Genomic DNA, 26,856 nt, shown 5'->3' on the forward strand with positions numbered 1-26,856 from the left:
GCTGTAAAGCCAGTTTGTGCATTTTTTATAATTTTTAAAAAATGATTTTCCAAAATCATTAAATGAAATGTATGGCATTTCTGTCGACAAGTTGTTTGAGTAAAGTCGAAATTTAATTTGTAGAAAAGGTAAAATCGTGCTGAATATTTTCAGTAAGGGATATCTCAATTCCCTCCTAATTCCACAAAAATAAAATATCGAAAATAACTCGTTGATATCTAGATAATTCTAAATAATTGTATTTATAAAGAAATTCACAGATAAATTTTATTTTAATGCAGTATTGGTAGCTTTAAACAGTCCGCGCATGTTTCAGAGAGAGAGAGAAAGAGTAGATTAAAAAAACAATATACAGGGGAAGACTAATAAATATGAAGTTAGAATCTCAGTAATTAACTGATAAGAGGTGCCTCCGTAGCCAGGTGAGAAGGAGCAGCAGTGTGTAGGACCCGTTTCTTGATTAGACCGGGGTTCGAGCCCGTCACCACCAAATACGGAGGATGCAGAAAGGTCAGGGAATGACCACCGCATATCCCGGAGCAATATGGCATTAGTTGCTAATGCTCCTAAAAATCAAAATAACAGAAACTGATAAGAAGGTAACTGTATTTATTTTTCACTTCTGTTAATCGCAGAAAAACAAAAAAAATATTCAACGAATTTAATTAAAAAACGAACTCTCTTGAAATGTAACACACTGGAAACATTAAGTAACTTGTTTTTGACTATTGCGATATCACCTGTTCCCACAACAGCAACGTCTTTCTTAAACTCTACTGGGAACTCAAATGAAATTTATTGAATGCTTTAGAAATAGTCTTGCCTTTCACCGACGAAACTGTGAACCACTCTGCTATTGTTTTAAGAATCTCTCTCTGCTCCAGATAAGAACTCCATATGACTGTTTGCAGTGTCTTATTGGTGCTTCATTTCTTTCTGTGAAAATATTTATCATTTTTTTATTTATTTATTTTTTTTTTTTATGAAAACCCCAAACACGAAAGGTATCGAAACCTATAGTACTTAGTACCGTGCATGGGTTGAAGGAGAAATATGGGGGGAGTGGGATGCCGGAAACTTTGCTCTAGAGACTAAACACGGGTTTCACCACTTCAAGTGCCCAATAAGCAAAGCATTTCACCGGTTGATGAAAGTCATATTGAATACTCTTCACTATACGTGAATAAGAGGTAAAGTGAAATACCACGTTTTATGACGACCATTCAGAGACATTTGAGAATAAATTTGAGCCATCAATACGCATTACACACACACAGGCACTTACTCACATACAAGTGACACGAATAATTCACACGATCTGCGCAGTATTGGTGGCATAATGTACACCTGTGCAACGTCATCGTACAGCAGAATACATCAAATATTTGCGGAAATGTAATTTGATGGAAAAAAATGCATTGAAAACGATAGCAGTTTATTGGACGATTTGAACGCACGTGTGTAGTTGGTAAAATTCACGTGCTTCGGATTTTTCGCGATATAAGTAAATGGAATTTTAATTTCATCAAAAAAGTTCGTGAAAGTGAATCAGTTGACAACAGTACTATTAACTACCCTCTGATAAGATGATAAAATCGATGTTTATTGTCGCATTTGCTGCTTTCCTAATCCAGGTAAAAACTTTTACAAACACTTTATTTGACCAGTATTTGAACTCTTGTTTCAGAAAATACAGATTGCTTTTATAATGCGAAATATTTTGTGGAGCCCCTTAAAATATTCCTTCGTTTGTTATTAATTTTAATTTATAATGGAAATAAAATCAGCGAATGTTGAGTGAATGGATTATTAAAAATGTCTGAGATCACCTTATTTCATAAAGCGTAATTGATCTATGACAGTAAATTGGTTGCGCAACTTGCCAGCTGCTTTGAGAGATCTGGCTTCCACACTTGTCATGACTGGAGGAATTTTTAGGGGTCTCTTTAATCAGGGCTGTACTCAGTCGATTTTAGCCGAATCGTCCACGTCTCGCATGAGTTATTCCCGATTTTTCAATGTGCGCAATACGTAAATCGGTTACTCTCTTACAGAAAATAATGCAGTGTGGTCCAAGTTACTGAGACACCTAAAACTCACTACCACCAATAACAATACCTGGGTAGAGTAACTTCGAATCCCTATAAAAAATGTTAATAATTCTTCTTGCTTGTTATAGAAATAGTATGGGTAATCCTGCAGTTTACTGTCGTGAGTCACAGTCAGCCATCCAGTCACCGCTGCTCGGAACTGTCGTGAATGGTATTATTATGATGGGCAGTTCCGACTTGACTGAGCATGCGCAACACTCACTCTAACTGACGGTTGCTGCTGTGTCTACCAGTCTACGTGCTGGGTCAGAATATATGGACCGTATCTGCCGGTCCCTAAATTCTGACCGAGAAGTTCCGACTTCACTGAGCATGCGCGACACTAACTACCGGTATATCTGATGGTCTATGTGCTGCGAATTGTCACGGAGTATGCGCGACACTCACCATACACTGATCACAGAGAAGTAAATAAATGTACTACGTACGCGCAATCTTTTTTTCTTCGTTTTCAGAAAGAATAAAAAATCAATTTTCTGACTACATAAGAAATATATTTTCATAATGAAAGTAAACAGTTATAAGACAATAAAGGAAATAAATAATTATTATTTTCAAGTAATATGTTTTATTTTGCCTGAAAATAATAATAATAATATGGCTATATTTTGTGATTATTTGTAATAATTTGTACACATCGCACATTGAAGAGTTAACAATAACGTGGACGTGTAAGGTGTAAAATCTTACAAATATATTATTTTATAGAAAAGTGAGATTAATTTAAAGTAAAACTTAACTTATCATAGAGCAATTTGGGGGAGAGGAACCTTACAAGTCAAGAATATTACTAAGATCACTCGCAAGGGATTAAATTAGACAAAGTCTATACAAGGGGAGCGGTTAGCTGAAAGGCTATTAGCAACCTTGGTACACTTCAACTCCCAGCACACAGAAGGTAACCAAAACAATGGAAACGGGTAGCAACTGCTGTTGGTAATAGGTGTTAACTCTGGAAGACAATGGTGCGGTGGACCATGATACTGTGGAGACATTTCTTTGATCGGTGACACCTTGAGAAGAGATAGGAAGTAAATACGGGACAAATGCTGGAATTAGAGTTAAGACTGGCGTCTGGTTGTCCGTGATGGCAAGTTTTGTAGATCGTGTGAAATTAGTCTGCTAAAGTATAACTATAAGCGGCTGACTTGAAAGGTACAGACAGCCTGAGAAATTTTACAAATTTATTAAAATAAGAAGTTAGATCGAGCAATAAGGAGTCAGCTTGAGAAAATAAAACGGGCAAATAAGAACAGAGTGAAAGTTGATAAAATGAGAAAGATTGGTTAAGACTCAGAACAAGGGCACGCCTGACACATAGGGGCAGTATGTATTCAGATGAAAAAGGTGAGTGAAAGGGGGGAGCAGGATGACAAAGTTGAGATTCTTGTCGGTGTTTCTGAAAATGGGATAGTCAAGAACACAGTTGAGTTTTGTCGGTGTTTGTCGAAATGGGTTAAAAAAGTGACTGAGTAGGAAACACACCGAACCCCGAGTTGAGTTTATGTGGGTGTTTATGGAAATGAGTTAGGAAGAGACAAAGTTGAGATTCTTGTTGGCGTTTGGAAAAATGAGTTAAGGATGACAAAGTTGAGATTCTTGTCGGTGTTTCTGAAAATGGGATAGGCAAGAACACAGTTGAGTTTTGTCGGTGTTTGTCGAAATGGGTTAAAAAAGTGACTGAGTAGGAAAAAGACAGAACCCCGAGTTGAGTTTATGTGGGTGTTTATGGAAATGAGTTAGGGAAGACACAGTTAAGGTTTTTTTTGTCGTGCTAGAAAATGTGAGTAGACACAGAACCCTGAGTTGAGTTTTATGTGGGTATTTATGGAAATGAGTTAGGGGGGGGGGGAAAGTTGAGATTCTGATCAGTGTTTGTTAAAATGAGTAAGGAAGGACAGTTGAGCTTATTCATCGGTGTAAGTAATAATGAGTGAGTAACATGGACAGTTGAGTTTCTGCCGTGTTAGAAATTATGGAGTGTAAGGAGAATAAGCCTGTCCGTCATTGGAAGGCAAGAGCAGTGGCCGTATGCTATAGTCTAATGCACATCGGAAGAAAGGCAAGGGTAGTGACCCGAATGCAATGAGCGCTGTGAAATATTTCTTAATTTAATAAGAATAAGAAGTTCTTAATAGGTGGAGCGAAGAAGCGAGAGTGGCACCATATGAGCTATCTACTTGTGGATGAGCTGTAAAAAGTGGAGTAGAGAAGAAGTTAGTGTGAGATGCCCTGTGAGTTTTCTTTTTGTGAATAAGTTTTAATAAGGTGGAGAGGGAAGGAGCGAAAATGCGGAATTAGTAGCTCGATGAGAAGGAAGGAAACAGCGAATGGAAGGTAGCCTGAATAAAGTGGAGAAAGGACGCCAGTCCCATGCAGCCAAGAGTTCCTGAAAATTAACTGTAGCAGATTAAGGTGAAGCAGATGAAAGAGATCCTCAGAGAGCCAAAAATGGAAGGTTGAAACCACCCCGGAAAGAAAAGAAAAAAGATAGAAGTAGGTGAGAATATAATAAGTACTGTAAGTTAACAAGGACTGTTAGTGAAACAGTATAGTAATTAATTAAAAAAAAAGAGGTAGCACTAGAAGTAAAATGATAGATACATTATCTCTGAAGTAAATTATATATACTAACAGAGTTTAATTAATTAAAAAAGGTTATTGTAAAATGCAAGGGAAACGAAGGATGAGTAATAGATTAAATTGTTGTTAAAATGATTATAATGTGTTAGAAGGGTAGTAAGGTTTATATGAGAAGTTTTCATTATGTTTTAAAGACAGATAATTGAATTATATAAGAAACTTTGAATATGTTTTAAGGATAGATAATTAAATTATACGAGAATCTTTGAATATGTTTTAAGGATAGATAATTGAATATAGTGTTTGTGTTGATGAAGAATTGTTTGTTCAACTGAAGACTAATAACAAATAGACTTTAGGAAAGTTAAGATTGGTGTTCAGTGTATTGTAACAGAATGGCGAGAACACAGAGTATAATGATGAAAGTAGCATATTGATTGTTAATATAAGAAACACAATTGTATCCAGGAGTAAGTGAAATAGGTATGGTGAAAGTGTATAAGTGTTAGGAGTTAGTTAGGGCAAGAAGAATGAATCAAGTGTTTTCATATAGTGGTCAACTCAGATTAGCTAGTGAAGGGAAACAGGAATAATAATAATATATGCAAGGTATCCTTGATTTAACTTTGTATGCATATTACGTTTTTTTTTATTCAATTGTATATTATGTTGTGTATATATATATATATATATATATATATGTGAATAAACTCTGTTGTTTATTAATTTGTGAGTTTGTTATTCCTGAACACTCAGCCTTTCCGAAGGGAATTATGCATAATTGAGAAGTTCCCTTGAATCTGGAATTCTCCTGTGAAGCAAAGTCAGATGTGTTGGTGGGGGTGTAAGAAATAGAGGTCTATATAGTTATAAGAGAAGAGAACAAATAAGGAATATTTAATAATGAATTATTATTATTATTAATATTCAAAAAAAATAAAATTAAACAAAAATTCCTTTTTATTATTTCTCCCCCCCACAGACGATACTTTACTTTCTGTAATAAGGTCCTTCTGAGGAAAAAAAAAACACTTTTAATAACTTGATACTTAAATTTAATGGGTATACAGGTCAATTTCGAGGGTAAAAAAAAAAAAGTGCAGCCATTATCAACCCACTGCAGGATGGAGGGTACAGCTATAAAACGGTGTTCGAGGGCCGGCCGCTAGTTAGTACGCCGGACCGAACCTATTGGTAACTCTCCAGGAGGCTTCGGGATCAGCTAGTGTATAATCTTGCTCCCTCTACTCTGCCAGATAGTGACTGGAAGGAGTCCGAGTAGTGTGTAAGCGGGGAGCATTATCGAGGCCACATTATGTCAAGGATCTGGGTATATTCTTACCACGTGTACGCCATATCCAAAAAATTCATTACTTCATACAGCATGCCCCACTCACTTTTTCTTACTATTGAATACACCATGAATTGTCAAACTAATAGAGCAAGCTTATCTGCGAAAAGATCTAAACCTCCCAAGCACTTCCTAATTCATTTCACAAATACACGTGGTCTCAATTCTAATCTCAACGATGCCCATTTCCACTTGCAGTCTGCCAAATCCCACGTACTTTTTCTGACAGAATCTCAGTTATCGATTGATTCAAATACTGCTCATCTCAGATGCCCAAATTATTCGCTGTATGATTCCTTTTGCCACAAAGGTGGTACTTGAGCATATGTCCGTTCTGATATTCCCTGTCAGAGACTTGGCAATTTGGAATCTCCTCTCTTTGATCTTCTCTGGCTCAAAATCTCTCTACCTCATTGTGTCAAATTCATCTGTTGTCTCTACCGTTCTCCCAACTCCACTAATCACTTGGAGCTCTTTGGCTTCCTCTCTTTGCAACTTGACTTTCTCCAGTCCAACTTTCCTAACAGTAATTTTCCTTGGTGATTTTAATGTTCACAACTCCAGCTGGCTTCCGTTTTCTAGTCACACCGACCCAGCAGGTCGAGATGCTGAGGCTTTTACAATTACTAATGACTTTACACAGATTGTTCATTTACCTAAAAAAATACCGGACAATCCTAATCATACAGCCAATACGCTTGATCTTTTTCTCACAAACAACCCTTCTAAGTACACGGTCGAAGCGAGAGGTCCTTTAGGCACCTCAGATCACAACTTGGTGATTGTCTCTTCTCCAATGGACCCTTTATCTCATGGCTATTCCCAACCTCGTGCTGTTTGGCATTACAAGAATGCAAAATGGGATGACCTGCGAGACTTCTTTTCTTCTTTTCCTTGGTCGGATTACTGTTTCAAAACCTCTGATATCAACGTTTGCTCAGATCGTGTCAGTGAAATTATTCTTGCAGGAATGGAATCCTTTATCCCACACTCCACTTTAAAATCTCGTCCTTTATCTAAACCTTGGTGTTCCAATAAATGTGCTAAGGCTGTTCAAGAGAAGAATGTTGCATATCGTAATTGGCTTGTTTCTAATTCTTCAGTTTCATTTTCTGCCTACACCAAAGCTCGCAACAATTGTAAAGCAGTTATTAATCATCCCAAACTAGAGTTTGAACTGGCTAAGAGTAGAAAACTTGCTTCTTGCCCTAATGGTAGCCGAGCATTCTGGTCTCTTGCCAAAGCTATTGGCCGCAACTTTTGCATATCTCTGCTCCAACCTCTGTCCAAACCAGATGATTCTGTTGTGACTTCAGCCAAGGATAAAGCTGACCTGCTAGCATCCCATTTTTCTTCCAGCTCATGTATTAATGATCTTGGTAAAACACCTCCCACCATTCCCAACATGCTCCATTCATTGCCTCCTGTGGTCTTCCGTCAAAAGGATATCTGAAGGATTTTGATGAATCTTGATGCTAAGAAAGCTGAAGGTCCTGATGGTATTGCTCCACTTGTTCTCAGAACCTGTGCTCCTGAACTTACCCCTATTCTTTGCCGCCTTTTTTCACATTCTTATTCCAAAGATGTTTTTCCTTCTGCTTGGAAATTTTCTCATATGCAGCCAGTTCCTAAAAAGGGTGACAAATCCCTCCCATCCAATTATCGTCCCATTGCAATTACTTCTACTCTTTCTAAAGTAATAGAGAAATCAAATAACCGCCAACTCTTAAACTACCAAAAACCTTCCGTCTGATCAACGGTCGCCAGTATGGATTCCTTCAGTGTCCATCCACTGGTGATATTCTGGCTTATGTTACCCATTTATGGACTAATTGAATGGAAAGGTTCGGTGAAACACATGTAGTTGCTCTTGACATCTCAAAGACTTTTGATCGTGTTTGGCATAAAGGTCTTCTAAAGAAGTTTCCATCTTATGGTATGCCAACTGTTTTCAGTAATTGGTTATCCAGTTTTCTCTCTGATCACTCATTGAGGGTGATGGTAGATGGCTCTCTGTCTTCTTACTTGTCCACTAATGCCGGTGTCGCCCATGGTTCAGTTCTTTCCCCCACTCTTTTCCTCTTGTATATTAATGACTTTCTTCCATTGACTGGAAATCCTTTCCATAGTTTTGCCCATGATAGCACATTGCATTCCACTTTTCATTTTGAGAAACCTTGTCCTGCTCAATCAGCTTCAACTGCTCGAAATTTTGCTACCAATTCCTTAAATGCCGAGCTTCAGGTAATTCTCCAGTGGGACAAAGACAACTTAGTTGATTTCAACCCTTCTGAAACTCATTCTTGTCTTATATCTCGCAAAAAGGATTCTTCTGCTCCTATGGTTATCTTTAGTGACACTCCGATTTCTAGGGAAAATGATATGTCTCTTTTGGGGATTACCCTGACTTCTAATCTCTCTTGGCACAAGCACATTACAAATATTGCTTCCTCTGCATCTAAACAACTTGGTTTTCTCTTTCGCTCTCGGCGTTACTTTCCTTCCGGACATCTGCTCACTCTGTATAAATCACAAATCCGCCTGCCATGGAATATTGTTCCCATATTTGGGGTGGTGTCTCCAAAACTTCGTCTGCGCGGGTAGCACTTTGGTATCGTCACCGTTCTCCCCACACCGGGTGGAAAAGGCCGGGGTTCGAATCCCGTCGATGACGCGAGGAACTTTAATGGGCTTTTTTCTCTCCGTGGCTGAGTTAGTTGGTCTCAGGCGTAGATAGCAAGGTTTTTTCTCCCCAGTAACTGGGTTTTTTTTCGTCCAGCAAAACAGGAAAATCAACCATAGAACATACGCAATTTACAGACACAAATACAGGTTATTGTATTTAATTACGGGCAACCCTAAAAAAAAAAAATAATAATAATAATGTCCCCAAAACCTCTCTCAGGCTTCTTGATTCCATTCAGAAGAGGGCAGTTAGGTTAATTAATGATTCATCTCTAACAGAGTCTCTCCACTCGCTGTCTCATAGCCGTATCGATCTATGAGACAGCTAGTTGATGTTTTTGCTGCATGCCTTTTCTACAGATATTTCCATGGGCACTGTTCTTCTGAATTGGCTTCGATAATTCCTGCTCTCTCTTTCAAAACAGTCTGAACACGTGCCGCCATCAGCCAACATCCATTTACTGTCCAACTTCAAACTCACAGAACCAACTTTTAATTTTCCTCGTTTATTCATTCAACTGCCGTTTTCTGGAACAACCTTCCTTCATACGTATTTCCTGAAAATTACAGTCTACAGAAGTTCAAGTCCAATATCAAGAAATATCTTCTTTCGTTTTCTCAACCTCCAACCCAAGCACTGTACTAAGTATTATAGGTTCTAATACCTCTCGTGTTTGGATTTCACATTAAAAAAAAAAAAAATTAAATTTAAGTTCAAAGGGATATTTTTATTTTTTTTATTTTTATTAATAACAAGATACACAACATGTAACCATTAACAGTGTATCTGAGATCAGATCAATAAACATAATAACAATAATATGAAATCCAACAGGTTGATAAACATTGATATAGTTTCAAACATTAAAATCATATGTACAAAAGAGGATTGTATCAAGTTGAGTTACCGGTATGCTCAGCCAATTCAGTATACTCAGTTCTGTGTGCTGTGGCATAGTGTTTGGGTCAGGCGCCACCTGTGGTTTCCCACATCTGCGCCATCAATACTCTTGATGGCGCAGATGTGGGAAGCAAAGCAAAAGGGGTTCTTCCTGAAATACCTTTGTACACAGAAAGCGATTGAAGAGCAAGAATATGACTATACTCTTTTACAAAACTTCTGTAAAAGCCAGAAAAGTGTTGTGTGTGTAGTTTTGTGTCGGGTTCTGACCTGGCTTCTTGGACGCAGTCCCTATTGGAATTCCACGTTGTCCGCCACCACCGCTGGGAGGTGAGCCAGGCTAGGCTGTCCACGGTACTCTGGCTGCTCTCCGTCAGGGATCGCCTGAGTTTCCTGACGGCGAACAAAAAAGAGAGCATTATTGAGGGAGATAGCTGAAAGATGTGGGTAAACAGGTGTGAACTCCGAATATTTTTTTGTTTTTTTACTCATGGAGCATAAGCCTCAGGCTTCCATGTGGATAATAATAATAAAGTGTTGGCTAAAAATTTTTTGTCACTGTTCGTCCAGAAAGAGCATCTTTATTTCCAGCACATGTAAAGCCGAAATTTAAATAAAAATGTTCTCGTTCATACTTCGGCACGACATCAGGAAAAGAGTTTTGGAAATATGTTTGCCGAGAAAAGTACCCAAATGTAAAAAAATGCAATGAACTTTTAAATTCTTGTTTTCGTTACACATATCTATGTGAATCTACTCTTATGGATTTGGAAACAGAACGTTCTTTTGGATTGGCCTTTCACAGTATATCCGCTAGGCAGATGACGCGAAGGCAAACTTCACTAATTAAAAATTTAAAGACGTATGAATTTAAAATAAGATTCTTTAAAATGTATAACCGTCATTTTTCTATATGTATTTGTTAACTTTTATAACCATGTACAGTGAAATTTTTGAGACGGTAGATAACGGCACATTTTAAAGAAAAAAAGTAATAGCATCATAAATTAAGTTGGCCACCCATCCCTTGCATATTCGATCATTACATTCCTCCTTTTTCGTACGCATACTTCTTTGTGCAAAACCCACCAAAATAAAGCGTCCCGGGGTCTAATCCAGTATATTAATAACTGGAAAAAACAATTAATGTTAATAACGGTATTCTGTGCTTAGGTCAAAGGCCGCGATCTGCCGTTTAAAACCTTTAAAGATTTAAACGTTACAATAAACGCCATCCTGTTTTTCACTAGCTTTAAATGCTGTGTGCATCAAACAATATTTCAGTGATGCAGACCAGAAATTTTGCAAAGGTGTAGCAGCCATCACGAACAGAATTCCTAAAAACAAATTCGTGGAGGTACGATGTGAACAAGTCACTGGATGTGCCATACTGCCTTCCCAATTTCCTCACTGCTCGCGTCCACATATTTTCGACATTCTTCTTGTGTACATCGTCGTCACGAGGGTCAACTAAGTGGTTCCGGTGATTGATTACGAAATGCACATAAACTCCATTTCCGATATTAGCAACGTTTCCGTAGGCGGCCCATCCGTCTGAAATGCTGTGTGTTCTTGGAAGAATATGGACACGAATTTTCTCTTGTAATGTTGCAGCTGTTCGATCCGCGACTTCCACAAGAAAGCATTTTCCGGAATCTCTCTCAATGCCTCCAAAAATCCAATGACGCTCACGCCACTGACCTCTATGTTACTTACGGTGGAAGTACTTGGATTCAGTGATCTCCACAATTAGTGGCTCTCCGTTAGCATCGAATACACCAATTTCGCCGGACTGCCTTTCCACCCAGCTTTCACATTCATCACGACAAAAATTGCACCAGTTCGGAATGGTATGTTCACTTTTGATTCGTGCTTCGTGATGAATAGCGTGTTGTGGCACACCCAGAGCCCAAAAGTAAATTAGACTTACCAGCTGCTGTAACGTCAGATGATGTTTTTCAAAAAAAGAGCCATCTCGAATATCTTTGCAGGCCCATCTTCGGTCGTCGATCCCTTGTCTTAATGCAATTAAGGATGCTGGCCCGTTACAATTTGTACACGTAACTGTATTCTTCAGCAGTTTCCGGCATGCCAACCACCGTAAATAATCGTCAGTTGTCTCTGTTTCGGCGCAAAGTTCTATCACTCGTCATTGCTCTGCTCCGATCTCTCCTCTACTTAGTATTTCGTCGTCATTAACGATCGAAATCTGTGCTCGTATTTGTCCAGCCATCATTTCAAATTCCCAATGTTCCCGTTTTTGAAGAAATAAAACAAAAAAAAAAAAAAATCAAACAAAAAAATTATCAAGTCATCTAGTCAAACAAATCAAGTCATCCAAACTTACCTTTCAACTTTAAAGATCAACAAGAACCAGCACAGAACTCGCAAGGAAAGAACAAACTGCAAAACGAAAATGAACGAACAATCTATATATCGAGAAAGCGCGATTAAATGTACGTGCTTTAATCATGTGACTAAATCTCTAGAAATGTCGATCGTGCGGGATTTGTCTTGTTTCTGTCAATCAATGTACCTCTCTCCCACGCATGCACCCCGTCAATTATAAACCGCACTTTAATCAATCTGCAATTCATGCATGGCGCCTCCGTAGCAAGGTGGGCAGGAGCAGCAGTGCGTAGCACACGCTTCTTGATTAGGCCGGGGTTCGAGCCCGTCACCACCAAATACGGAGGATGCGGAAAAGTCAGGGAATAACCACCGTATATCCCGGAGCAATATGGCCTTAGTCGCTAATACTCCTAAAAAAAAAAAAAAAAAACCAAACCAAACAAAAATTCATGCATAAAATTAACTATTAACATCAGAAATACACCTACATATCCCAAGATTTCATTGCCAAAGAAATAATAAAATGCGTAATTCACAAAATGTACACATGAATTTTATATCTATCTATAGATATTATGTATTCATAACAAGTAGTGAATAGAAACGACTTAAAAAGACCGGCTCTGTCGGTCATGGCAGAAATCCCAAACGACCATAATGGAATATAGATAAGTAGATTAGAGTGAAAATGAAAGAATGCTGACCACATCAGATCTCTTAACAAACTAGAACCATCATCAGGAGCATCATCCTCTGAATGGAATTCTTACATTTTTTTTTTTTTTTAATTAACACAGTATATACATATGATAAGAAATAATTGGAAGGAAAACACAGTCATAAAGAAGGGATAGAAACCTACCTCTAATACCCCCAATCCTTTCCAGTTATCCTTGCTATAATGTTAACAAATTTTGCAACGTTTTCAGATAAAAAAAATTGATATGGGTGTCAAATCTAAGACCTCTGTCAATGAAGACTCCAAGAGCTTTATTATTCTTAACGGATTTTAAACTTTCCCAGTCAGCACATACGGACAAATAGGTTCCCCTGTAGCGATAATATTTTAGTTTTTGACCTAGATATTGTTAATTTATGGAAGTCACACAAGCATTTAGATCTTTTATTATTTCATTAGATCTTTGTTCAAATGTAGCCGTGAAGAGCCTTCAACTAAGATTACTAGGTTATCTGCAATCATATGTCTTTGACTATATTCCTTCCGTATACAGTCCTCTAATACCAATTTCCACATTATTGGCCAAAAAACAGACCCCTGTGAGCATCCTCGAATAGCAGATCTAGTTATCGAATTCCAACTAGACTTAAGGGTAAAAGATCTTAACTTAAAATCATCCACTATGACACTAAAAAGCTGATGGGAGCATTTGCGAGGCAAAGCATCGATAACACATTGATATTGATATTTGATAATACTCCAAAAGATATTATCAAAAGCCCCTTCAAAATTAACGAAAATGCCAATTACATATTTAGCATTTCAATCTCTAATCAATTTCACTAAAGATTGTAATGCATCCTCTGTACCATAACCAGGAGTAAAGCCATATTGTTTATTTGAGGGCCCCAAATTTTCTTCCATATATTGCAATATTCGCTGTGAAAAATAAACATTCATAGATCTTGCCAAACCTGGAAGAAGAGTATGGGGCTCAGATTTAGGTTTCTCTGGTGACTTCAAAATGATCTTAAGCAGAGTATCCATCCAAGGCGAGAGAAAAATTCCTTCAAGAAGACATTTATTGAATACAAGAAGATTCTCAGGAAACAGGTTAAAAAAAACGCTTAATAACTTCCCCTGCAATGAGGTCCATACCAGGACACCTGTTTTTTCAATGGAAGATTTTACCTGAGATAAGATTTTCTATTGAAAGAGATTCCTCTTGAATAACGCTAACATAACCACAATCTAACCGATCAGTACTATCAGAATGCTCCCCCTTATCCATATGATGATGAGATCCATTGACTAGGCGATCAAGTATGATATTAATACTGCCCAGCCCATCCAGAGTTTTAGTCTCCACAACGCATAGAATTTATCACATTCCAGATGGCTTTAATTTGTGCAAACACAACTTATAAACAATACCCCATGGATCCGCATTACCAGTTGTTTGCACTACGTTTTTCCATGCATCAAATTTCCATTTAGCTATTAAACGGGTGTGTTTTCTTTTGATCAATTCATACTGAATTTTCAACCTTGTAATGGATTCCTTGTTATGTTACAATTTATGATATTGGAACTTCTTATACGCCTTGTTGACCTCGCTTCGGAAATCAGTAAGATTAGTGGTCCTCCAATGCACCGGAGCACCTTTATTTTGCTTTAATTTCATTTACTCCCTCGAGGCATTAAACAACTTCTGTTGTAATAACTGAACCCAATCAAATGCATTGATCCTATCCAACTCAGCTAACGACATTTAACAGAAAAGTGTCCTAACAAATAGGTCAGACTTACCCCAGTCAGCGTGCTTGATCACAAAACTTCGAAGTTGTAATGAATGAGGCTCAATAAATCTACTTCTTGCCCAGCCTAAGTTGAAAATGATCGCTCTGTGATCGCTGTTAATCTTTATGTGGTTTAACTTGCCCATTAGATATGAAATTGAAGGCCCTACTATTGGCTAACGTTACATCTATGTTAGACTCACCATTAGTAGTCCAAAACGTCGGTTCATAATCAGACTTATTAATGATCTCAAGTTTAGACGAGGATATCAGCTCTTCCAATGACCTGCCTCCGACATTCGTAAATCTAGAATGCCATAAAAGATTTTTAGCATTTCGATCCCGACAGATAATCACTTTTCTGCCTTTCAATCGGAATAACGCCTCTTTCAAATAGCTAAGAGAGCAATGAAGGTCCGCATCAGGCTGACAGTACATAGATATAATGAAAAATTATCCTCAAATAGTTTCAATGCCAACACAGACTGCATGCCTTGTAAATAAGGAATCAATTCTGGTCAGAACCCGATCAGAGCTGAAAATTAGTATAGCAGCCCTTAGTTTGTCACAGTTCTTTGTGAGAAAATTCTAATAGAGTTTGCTTATCCAGTTAGGACCTATTACATCTACATGTCTTAGAAGTGTGCCCGTACCTGTAACAATTATAACAAAAAGTAACCAAAGGAAATTCGTTAAACTTGTAGGACATCAATCCAATAAAGATTCGTGTTTGTGTATCAAGAAACTTTTTTAACTCTACAGGATATTTCCAAGGATAATTTAATTCCATTTTTGATTTCATTAGAAAACTTTTCTGTTCATCACTGACATCATTTCTGCATAGACCCATATGTATTATGTTTCATATAACTCACTAATTAGATCTTTATTTACATCGTTAATTACATATAGTGATAATACAGTGGAGATACAGTGGTAATACTAGATAAACCTGATTATATTAATAAGTTAGATTCAGTTGTTTCACATACCTCCACTTATCTTGAAGAAGACCCGGCACTGTTTACCAATTTGGTCAATCAATACAATAAAACGTTAACCACGTATCGAAAAAACGACTACATTACTATGGTTCAGTTAAAGGAATTGAAGTCCAGAACATACAATATTCCTGCACTTTTCGGTCAGGTAAAATTACACAAGATTGGGTTTCCTATTCGACCAATTGTTTCCTACAGGAACTCGGCATTTTCATCCTTAGCCACACATGTATATAACATTATAAAACCCTTCAGACAAGTAATAAAATTTGGGATTAAGAACTACGATACATTATTTAATAAGCTTAAAGACTGTAGACTCGGCGACAATGACAATTTATTCTCACTAGATGTTACCTCATTATATACGAATGTAAACTTTGAATACACATTAGATATTATTTGGGATATGTTAAATAAAAACTCGACACCGATTAATTACACGAAGCTACCTATTAAGGAAATTTTTCACTTAATTAAACTGTTAGTTGAGGCTAACTACATCACCTTTCGAGACAAGGTGTACAAACAAATTTTTGGATTACCAATGGGTTTGAGCCTGAGTGGCTTAATGTCAGAGATCTATCTCTCAACAATTGAGCAGATACATTTGACACTTTTTCGAACCCGTATCGCATACTATGGGAGGTATTTAGACGATGTTCGAGTTATTACTGATAGTAGTACTATCAGTAATAAATAGAAAATTTTACATTCGTTTAATAATATTCATTCTAGACTCAAATTTACATTGGAAAGGGAGGATACGGATACAAAGTCACTAAACTTTCTAAATTTCACGCTTACCCGGGACTAGAATAAAATACAATTTAGCATCTATCGAAAACCTACAAACACCGGTATGCTTCTACATTATAATAGCTATCACCCGTTCACCTACAAAAGATCGATTATCTTTAATCAATTTCTAACTGCCTATAAATATTCAACGACAGATTCTGCTTTGGACTCAGAAATACAAATATTAACTAGCAGATTCTTAAACAGGTGTTATTCCATTGCTACAATAAACCGAATTAGGGTACAAGCTAAGGATAGGATACAAAATACTACACCAACGAACAATAGTAATAGCAAAAAATACTTTATTTCTGTCCCATATGTTGAACAGTGGCACAAACAGCTTAACAGATTCTTTAAGGATACGGAATTTAAAATTGTAGCTAGGCCAATACGGAAGTTACACACTACACTGAACAATCGCTCGGTTCTCTCCACGTTCGCAGCACAAATTAATGATCTGTTATACAACATTTCTTGCAGTGATTGCGACTCGTCTTACTAAGGTTCGAGGCGATTTTCTCTGAATATTTGTGTAAATCAACATGAAGCCTCGGTTCGTGCTTCTCGTTCAGCAGCGTCAGAATTAGCCTTTCATGCCATTAACGAAAAACATACTTTTTTATTTAACGAGGCAAAAATACTTAATGTTCAACGTAATTATACGAGACTATTAATTGCAGAAACCGTAGAAATTTTAAGCATTCATACTTCGGGTAATAGTTGAAACGAACGGTCGGTTTATAGTGATTCAGTGCAGCGGAACATAGCAATATTCTGCTTAAGGCAATACGGCACTTAAGCTCTGAACAAGGTCAAGCGGTGACAAAGTTAGGGATTAAACCTTCCCCACTTCCACCTGCATATTTCATCGGCTAGTCATCAAACGATTGAAGTGCGCTATTTTGTTGTACTAAAGACTACCTGCCTCGAAATTACTGAAATTCCGGCTCCCATTTGCATTTCAGAATGACAGATTTCAGCGCATCAGCCATGCCGCTTACTTGCTGCATATGTCTGACGAATGATGACTTCATAATTAAATGCGTTACTTGTCTCAAAAACTATTGCAATAAGCCTGATTGTACTTCTGTCGGTATTAAGAGATTAAACAAAACTAGAAAACGCAAGTTTGAATGTGACGCTTGTAGGCAACAAACAGGGAAAAATGATGAAGACTTACCTAATGAAGTCATTTGCGAAGAACAGATTAACGACCTTGAACAAGCAACAAGAGTAATCCTCTCGCAGACTGACCTTGGAAATGGTATCTTGTGCCATCCTGAAGGATCAATTTTTGAAACCTTGGGATGCGATATTTGCCCGGAAGACTGCGAGCACTCTGAAGGGGGTTTCGCTAGACAGAGGAGCAATCACAGCCCGAATGAAAGGCACGAAGAGAACCTTAAACAATATGTCTCGCGTGCGGAATTAAAGGAAATCCTTGCAGACTGCATCAGCCCCTTTTCGATGCAGGCTGTGGAATACGCTGAAAACCTTGCAAGCATTTCATCCCTGTACATAAAATGCTACAGGAACTGCAGGAAGAGAATTTTCTTCTCAAAAAACAAAACAGTACAATATTGCACACCCTTAAATGACTGCAGGAAAAGCTAGGATGCTTTGAATCAGTCCTCATTGCACAAGGTGGCTCAGCGGCTTCCGTAACCGACGAAACTTGTTATGCGAAGCAGAGCTACCCAAAGAAAAGTAGAAATGATATGCATGGATTGCACAGGAGGATAGAAAGCATTGAAAATCACAAACAGAAGACAAGAAACGAATTGAATTCGGGGGAAAACATATCAGAACGAATTGCAAAACTACAAGAAAGCCAAATAATATGTGAATTCCAAGCCCAGCCGCGAACTGTCTGTTTGCAGCAGGACCTCGCAAGCAATAGCACCAAACCCAGTGAAACTTTAGGGGCAGCACAAGGAAATGACTTCACACATTCCACTAGGAAAAGTCGAAACCAAAATAGAGAAGTCGCAGAAATATTAGGACAACAGGAATCCACTGAAATGATTGGGGCATGCATGTATTCCGAGAGTACGAACGCCAGAGTTACATCTTCTCCCTCAGATAATGTTCCTGAAAACCCACTCACTTATGCGCACATCACTATGCTACCTAAAAAGCATAACACTTTTGTGGGTAGGAAAACCCGCCCATCCCAAAATTTCATGCCTACTCTCGCCGAGGACGACCGAGGACGTAATCCAGTTCACAGAGAAAGTATTAACGTGTCTTCCTGTAACACACCTGAAACAAACAAACAAACGGTTTTTTGAAATCTACAACATTACTTCCGTTGCAACCAGAGAGCAAATTTTTGTATCAAGGCTGGGGCCCATAACACAGTCAGAAACATTAAAGCCATGTGCGAGGGCGAACATGGGATAACTGTGGAAGGAAAGCAAGTGAAAACACGACACCCAACTTACTCCTCCTTTATAATCTCTTGTCCACCAGATAAAGCAACTCGCCTACAAGACGAAAGCGCCTGGCCAGTAGGTACCTTAGCCAAGCCCTACAGAGACAGATGGGCCAGACCACTGGTTCAAAATGATGCAAGGAATCGGGCTCAATAGCAATCAAAAAAAAACTACCCCCAGTTGGGGATGCAGAACATCATATCCACTTGTTTGCACAAAACGTGAGGAGCATCTCAAATAAGCTCCACACCTTACAAACGATGATGATGTACGAAGACCTGGATTTCAATTGCCTAATCGAAACCTGGTTGGGAAATGGAAAACAGTTAGATCTGCTAAGTGCGGCAGCAAACTACAAATGTGTGGGAACCGGAAGAACAGATAGGCGAGGAGGGGGAGTTATAATTTGCTATCAAAATAAATACCAGCCTATAAGAGAACGAAAAACCAATTCAAATAATTTTGAAGGGATATGCGTTACCTTTTCAAAAGAGCACGTGAAAATACAGTTATGCATCATATACCTCCCACCTGAACACACAAAAGAGACAAAAAACGAACTCTATGTTTGGCTTGCTGCAAATCTAAAGCCATCAGTCGACACAATAATAGCGGGAGATTTTAATTTGCCTCTTCCGAAACATTGGGTGCATTGCACTTAACGCAGCTTCCGACACCAGTTACAAGGGGAATGCAGCAACTTGACCTGTTGTACCATAGTTCTTTAGGCATAAGGCTAACGCAAAACTTCATAAAATTTAAGTCGGACCACAATCCCATTGAGGTAGAAGCAGCACTGAAGATACATAAATACATGCAAGGTAACCACACGAACTGGGAAAAGCAAAGTATCTTTTCTCCGTGAAGTATATTAATGCAGAAGTCATTCTCAGTCACCTGACTAGTTACAACTGGAATGACCTGCAAGAAAAGCCAGTAGACGAAGCTTTAGAAATGATCGCTAAAAAGCTATACCAAACAGCATTGGAAGGAGCAGCAAAAGAAATCAAAATATCTGAGAGAACAAAAGAATGGTTCAACCCACAACTGAAAGCAGGTTTCCTCAGAAAGCAAAAACTGTATAGAAAATGGCAAAGAACGGGTAATCCCGCCGATCACGTTCGTTATAAGAAGGAAAGAGCACATTTCATCAAAGCAAAACGACAGGCAAACTGCAGTGTTGTTCATAACAAACTAAAACGAGCAAAAAGAATTACTAGCAATAGAAATAGCACAGAGAATACGACCGAATGCATTTTCAAGGAATGGGCTAATAACACTTTTGGTAAACTGCCTGGACTGAATCAAATTGAGAACACTGATAATGGTAACAAAATTTTGGAACTCTTGAAAGATTTAAACAAGCGAAACTATTCGGCAAGAGAGGAACCAACAAGACCTCCATTGAGTGAAATACAAATCACCAAAGAGGGCGTAATGAAAGCAATCAACGATCTGCCCAATAAGGCCACTGTTGAACCAAACAAATTTCCAATGTTCATCCTTAAAATAAGTAGCCCATTTATAATAAATCTATTACTGCACATCTATCAGGAAATCATCAGGTCAGGAGCGTTCCCGCAAGCTTGGAAAAATTACATTGTAACCCCAATACCAAAGATTAAACACCCAAAATTGGCTAAGGATTACAGACCAATTTCTGTCAGTTGCACCCTACAGAAGGTATTCGAAAAAGCACTGCTTCCCACCATCAATCAAGACTGCTTCAGCCATAGACCACCACATTTGCACTCAGTCATTTCGGGGAGATCAACAATAACAAACTTACTGGAAACGCTTTTTCGCGTGCAGAAATCACTAAATGAGAAAAAACAAATTGATATTATTTTTTTGGATATCTCCGCAGCCTACGACAACGTCTCAATTCCAGCGCTCATTGCGATTTTAATGAATTATTTTAATGTAAGAGGAAATTTGTTAACTATAATAAGCAGCCTGCTAGAACACAGAAAACTTACTGTTAAGCACCAAAAGCTACAATCTTGCTTTACCATCTCGCTAGGAGTGCCACAAGGGGGGGTTCTTTCGGCTACCCTCTTCGCGGCCGCCCTGGAGCCGTTTCTTGCACGGTACTACAATTTTATAACATATGCTGACGATGTAAAATTCTTCATCACTTCCAAAGACCATGAATCAGCCGAAGGTATTTTCCAGATGGCAAATAGCACAATCCGAGAATTTGAGAGGTACCTGGATTGCATCGGGCTCCGTATTAATGCACAGAATTCTGCCCAAATGACCATAACTTACAAGCAGAATAAAAATGACATCTCGATCTCTGTGAACGGGTCTAGTGTGGAAAAAGTGCACTCTCACCTGGACCTGGGTCTTAAGTGGGATGACAGACTCACCTTTGCTCAACACTTTGTCCATATGAAGACAAAAATATTCGCTGCTTTATGGGCTACTAGACCGGAACTGGTAGGAATTAGGGATCCTCAGCTAGCGACCAAGCACATTTTAATGTGTGTCCTGCCAATTGCAATGTATGCCTCGCAAATCTGGTCTTCAGTTCCAGATTCACATTATAAGTCAGTCCTTGGGATCGAGTACTGGTTCTTGCGATGGCTTAACAGAGTTGCTGGTCACCCTTTTACTATCTCAAGGGCCATTCTCTACTCAAACCTTAACATCACACTCTGGATACAGCGGACAATTAACAGGAACATACACACTCTCGCACAAATGCTAACAGGCAGAGTAGATGCTCCAGTCCTGGATAATATTCTAGTCAAACCGCGTGCCACTGCTAGACGTTGCGGAGAAGTAAATAATCCACTGCGTCCAGTCCTGAACAGTCTTAGTAGCCTGCAAAGATTCTTCCCATCAAATACAGCAAAAGTATTTAACTCACTACACATAGATGCCGAAAAACTGTGTGAGGATGCAACATACCGGAAAGGGATCTTCCAGAATTCGTACAGACTTACCGAAATATGAAAAGTACCAAAGAATTGTGAGTAAAAGTGAAACTTTCCGCTTTAAGAACAATAATAATTTGTTAAGCTGTTGACTGGAAAAATATACCTTCTCTAACAGTTGTGTAAATATGAAAATATATATGTAAATATGTATGGAATTATTAGTGAATTGTAAATATATGATTTGTATAATGTATGTACAGAATCATTAATGTGTAAATACTGTATATATTAAACATAAAATGTGTATATAATATTTCGGGACGAGACTACGTGTTCAGTATATGTAACCAACTGCACGTAGTATCTCGTTCCCTGATATGTACTTAGCACCGTCCTGCACTTTGCCGTCCCGGGGTGGTTTCCTTATGGAAATAAACAGTTAATAATAATAATAATTCGGTAATTTTCATTCCTGTGATCACGACATACGGTCGAAAAGCGTTGTCAGATTCAGGAAGGAAAATCGTTTTGAATATTTTCGTTAGATTCTTTTTAATTGCGTTAATTTCATTTTTAATTGTTTTAAATTGATTTGAGTGGTGTTAAATTGTTTTTTTAATTTTTTTAATTATTTATATTTTACTCTAATGTACCAGTAAGTTGTCGATTTTTTCGTTTTTTCCGTTTTAATTTCTGTAGAGTATCATACGGAAGTGTTCTACGTATTATACTGAGGTAAACTCCTCTTATTATTTTACAAATAGTATTATCAACGTAGAACGTATTGATCAGTACAGCTCTGATTCATACTATCTAATTACATAATATATAAATTATTTTAAAACCAGGTTTGTTAGGCCTCGTGATATTCAATCTGAATTTCTTATTGAGGTCATTTTTCTTAATATCCTCGAGCTCCTTGTTATACTCAGTCTCAATCCCAATACCCTTGTCAGGTAGTCTTCGAATTCTCCTAATTGTAACCCTTTTAAGCCAATTTTCCATGATTTTGAGACCGCCTTTCCTACATCCCTGGTAGACTTAAGTTTAGAATCATGCTCAGGCCTCATCAGAAGTACATTATTAGAACACATTATTTCTAAGCCCATTATTCTGATTGTATAGCTGCCATAATTAGTTATGTTATACTTCCAATTTTCCTTTTAGCACCATTTTTAACAACCTCAATGTATAGCTTGCCAGTACAACGCAAACTCCTAATTACTGCTTTGTATTCAGGTAGTGACCACTCTAAACATCTATTTCTCTCTTTCAAGCGTTCATTGTCTATTCTCAATTTCAAGGCGAAACTTTCCAGATAACCCCATCTAGCCCATATTTGAGAGATAGCATCATTATTGATTCCATGTTCTTTAACAAACAAAAATTGCTCTAACTTTATTCTCATACATGCAATGACAACATTGATTGGTTCATTACGGAAATCGTTAAGCGTTTGTTTCTGCTTATTTTGGTTATTCAGTCCATCTCTATCAAACAACTGTGAATCTATTAAATCTCGTTCATAATCCAGTTCATTTTCTACTAAATCTTGCGACTGATATCCGTCAGCGTGTGAGGCATACTGATGTTTGGCAGTGCCAATGTTGACAGAATTATAAAAATTGTCAATATTCTCAACTGGATTCGTACATTTACTGTCAATGTTTATGTCCATTTCTATATTCTTGTTGACTTGTCTCATTTCTTCACCATTATCCTTAAATACCTCTACTTCATTTAATACATTATTTAGATTTTTCTTACGTTTATTGGCCCTTCTCAAAATAAGAGATTTATTCTTAACCGTAGTAGGGCCGACCAGGCTAGCCGGGTGGGTAAAGTGCCAGCCTGGCAATCCAAAGGTCGTGGGTTCGATTCCCGCCTCGGGCTTGGATATCACGATGGTGCTCCACTTTCCGGATGGATCTCACGGCCACGATACAAGGAGGAAGTAGGGAAAAACTGGTTCCTTCGTGTACTGCTCACATCATACGATAATGAAAAAAAAAAAAAAAAAACGCAGTAGGAGTGCCCACAGAGCTCTCTCCTTCGTCGCGATAAAGACATGTGCCACTTCTTGTCATAATACAATTCTCAAGGGTTCTGCTTCTGGAGGAATCCGATTTGGATATCAAATCAAAATCACATTCCAAGGCCCTGCCAGAAGCAGCCATAGCCCAGTCAACACTGCATTGTTCAACAGAAGGAGGGTCATGTTGCTTAATACTGTCAAATTTGGCCTCTTCAGTCTTTAGCTTATTACTTTGCTTTGAGACTTTCTTAAATATCTTATAGGAATCCTCACTATCAGAATCTGAAAACCCGTCACTGTCTTACACAGGTTCGCTAAAATACCCATTCACTGTATTTACCTCATCATTCCATACAAAAGGCTCAATCATGGGGAGTTCTTGAATTTTAACAGTGGATTTCATATTTGTTTTGTAATCTAACCTGACACAGTATCTTTGCTGGAACTCATTTTATTCATTAACGAGTTTATTAATCCAAATTCAATTATAATTGCCACTATAATTTCCAAAAATGACTTTTTTTTGAGTTTAGCGATGTTTCCTCAGATTTATAACATGACACACAAAATAGTAACGTCAAAATAGAAAGTTTCCACTGTTTAGCATAAACAACTTTCTTTAATAAAGGTTCCCCAGTCTACAAAACATCAGGATTTTAAATTATAGCCAGGTAAATTTTAAAGTATTTACGCTATGCTACAGCATAGGCAAACAATCAACTGACCATTAGAATGAAAAACGATCCAACTGTCAAAATGAACTCATGTCTATAAGTATTTAAATACTATCTGATATCTTTGGAAAAAAAACCTTTAACCCTAATACAACATAACTTCATTAACAAATATGATCAAGGAAATCAAATAACTCTTCTCAATACCATATTTTCAACATAAAATTCAGGAGCATATAATAACTTCCTTTAGCATAGGCAACAGCCAGTAGAGCAATTCGTCAACTACGTCGAGAACTACAGAGCTGCATTTCAGTGCAACTCCACAGCGATATCCAGCTGTGGTTTTGATTTGAACATCGCACTAATGCTCGAACGTGCCGATTCTGTAGTATGGGGTTTCGCTCATTGTTACCTTTCGCAGATGAGGTCTTTCTTTAAGATTCCCATGCAGACATGACCTTGGAAACTGTTCCTCGTGAAACACGAACGAGTTCAGCTGTTTTAAAGACCGAAACTCCTTCCGTATGCTTTCCAACAATCTTACCCCTTTCAAAATCATAAAGGTCTTTTCTTGGCATGAGAGCAATAATTACATGCAGTTAGTCTGGGTTTGCCTTTACAGATATGACGCTAAGTATGCTGGGATGTTTTTTGCATGTTTCATGCCTTCGTCAGTGGCAACTTGACGCCGCTGTTTAGCATAACTCTTTCCGCAACCTTGACTTAAATTTTTGCCAAGATTGGTGTTTAACTTTTTTTTTTTTTTTTTGGGCCATTATTGTAGTTCTCAAAAAGAAGGCAAGAAGAGCACATATTATAATCATAATATAGGTCCTAGTATAATCTTCGGCAGCTTTATTGCTCTAATCTGTGGCATAATTTTAGTTTAAATTTAATTTAAAAATAACACACTTTAATAATTTATAGATTATGAATCTAATAAAACAGCGTAATATTAATTGCGCTTATAGAAAAACTATTAATGAGCGCCTGTATAGTTACTAAATCTGTCCTGTATCAATGGCGGCAGAATGCTAATATTCTTATATCGACACAACACAATGGTGGCAGAAGTCGACTTGGGTTTCGAAGGCCAAGCAAAGAACGAATTCACCAACCTCATGAGATAAACACAACCAATGACCACCCTGCTAATTTCAAAATTTAATCATATTCGTAAAAGATAACAAAAAACAAGTTTTAAGCAATAAAAAGTTCTAGTGAGCAGCTCTCAAAAAGAGATACTCTCAGAAGCGTTTTGTTAAATCCTAGGATTTACCAGTTTGCGTTGGTAAAAGTCCGAAATATCCACATTTTTTAACCTCATTTCCTAAAGAGGTATGATTTTGATAACTTTTTTGTTGTTTCCGAATTAGCACTTCGAATTAAACACCGTGTTAGGTAATTTGCATGAACATTTCTTGCTGAAACATTAACGTGTGCAATTGCAGCCTCCAGGAAGAGAGAAGTCTCACAGCTCCTGTTATGCTGATTTCTTTGGATACTACATCCTCAAAAGATTGTCAATAACAGTGTGAAATAGGAAGAAATTATAATTTCCTGGGGCTTATAGGGAAACAGGTATTCTGTGTGTTATCAGACACTCAGTCTAAAACACTGATGGATCCAATATCTTTCTATTACAGAAGATTAACGAGAAGTCCATTTAGCATGCCTCTCTAAAATCCACTCATGCACACCTTCTCGATGGTAAGCCATGTTACGTCACTTAGGTGGCAACCAACGTGTAGAGTGGTTCTTTTCAAGAAGCCTGGTCAGCGTGAAGAGGAAAAGACCAAACCCTCCAGCACATGATAACACAACAAATGGCCCTCAGTCCCCAGCGGTTCTCACTCCCCCTCTTATGGCAGCGAGAGGATCACAGTGGAAGCAGAGGGTGCTAAGAATTTCTGAGTACGACCAGGTTGCCATGCACGGAAACTTAACTTGGCCTGTTACAACCTAAGATCGCTCATCGGTGAAGACAGGATATTAGAGCTGGAAAAGAAATTATAAAATGTGAATTAGAATATCATTGGTTTGGCCGAAACAAGAAGAAATTAATCACTAAAAATGTTTATCAAGTGGAAATCTGCTGTACACCAATGGAAACAGTGAAAGGAGCGAAGGTGGAGTTGGTTTTCTGGTCCATAAAGATATAAAAAACAACATTTTCGATTTCCAAAGTACATCCCCTAAGGTATCAAGACTAATAGTCAGGATTTCTAAGAGGTATAAGCTAACGGTTATAATGATTTATGCACCAACATCGAGCCATGATGATGAAGAGGTTGAAGAAATGTACACCGAATTGAGAGTCTTCTAGATGAACAGAAAACTCACTAGTGCAGAAAGGGGAACTATAGAAAATTTTGGAATTGGTGAAAGAAATGAAAGACGTAAAAGACTTGTGGAATTTGCAAAATCTCGAGGATTGTTAGTAATGAATACTTTTTTCAAGAAAAGGGTGAACAGAAAATGGACATGGAAAATCCTAAATGGATTAACAACTAATGAAATCGACTTCATCCTCGCTAACAGAAGATATATCGTGAATG

The 26,856-nt window shown here is 37.9% G+C and overlaps 1 long non-coding RNA gene across 1 annotated transcript in view; it reads left to right on the top strand.

Annotated features, from left to right (window-relative positions):
• Positions 1–1,553: 1,553 nt before the first annotated feature.
• LOC150087401 (uncharacterized) overlaps positions 1,554–26,856 on the top strand; it is a 95,077-nt gene continuing 69,774 nt past the window's right edge. The window contains exon 1 of the long non-coding RNA XR_016546882.1: positions 1,554–1,634. This is a non-coding gene — a long non-coding RNA (uncharacterized LOC150087401). The remainder of the gene's footprint in view (positions 1,635–26,856) is intronic.

Source organism: Mastigoproctus giganteus, chromosome 4 (assembly GCF_048544385.1).
Source record: "Mastigoproctus giganteus isolate SK-2022 chromosome 4, ASM4854438v1, whole genome shotgun sequence".
NCBI lineage: Eukaryota > Metazoa > Arthropoda > Arachnida > Uropygi > Thelyphonidae > Mastigoproctus > Mastigoproctus giganteus.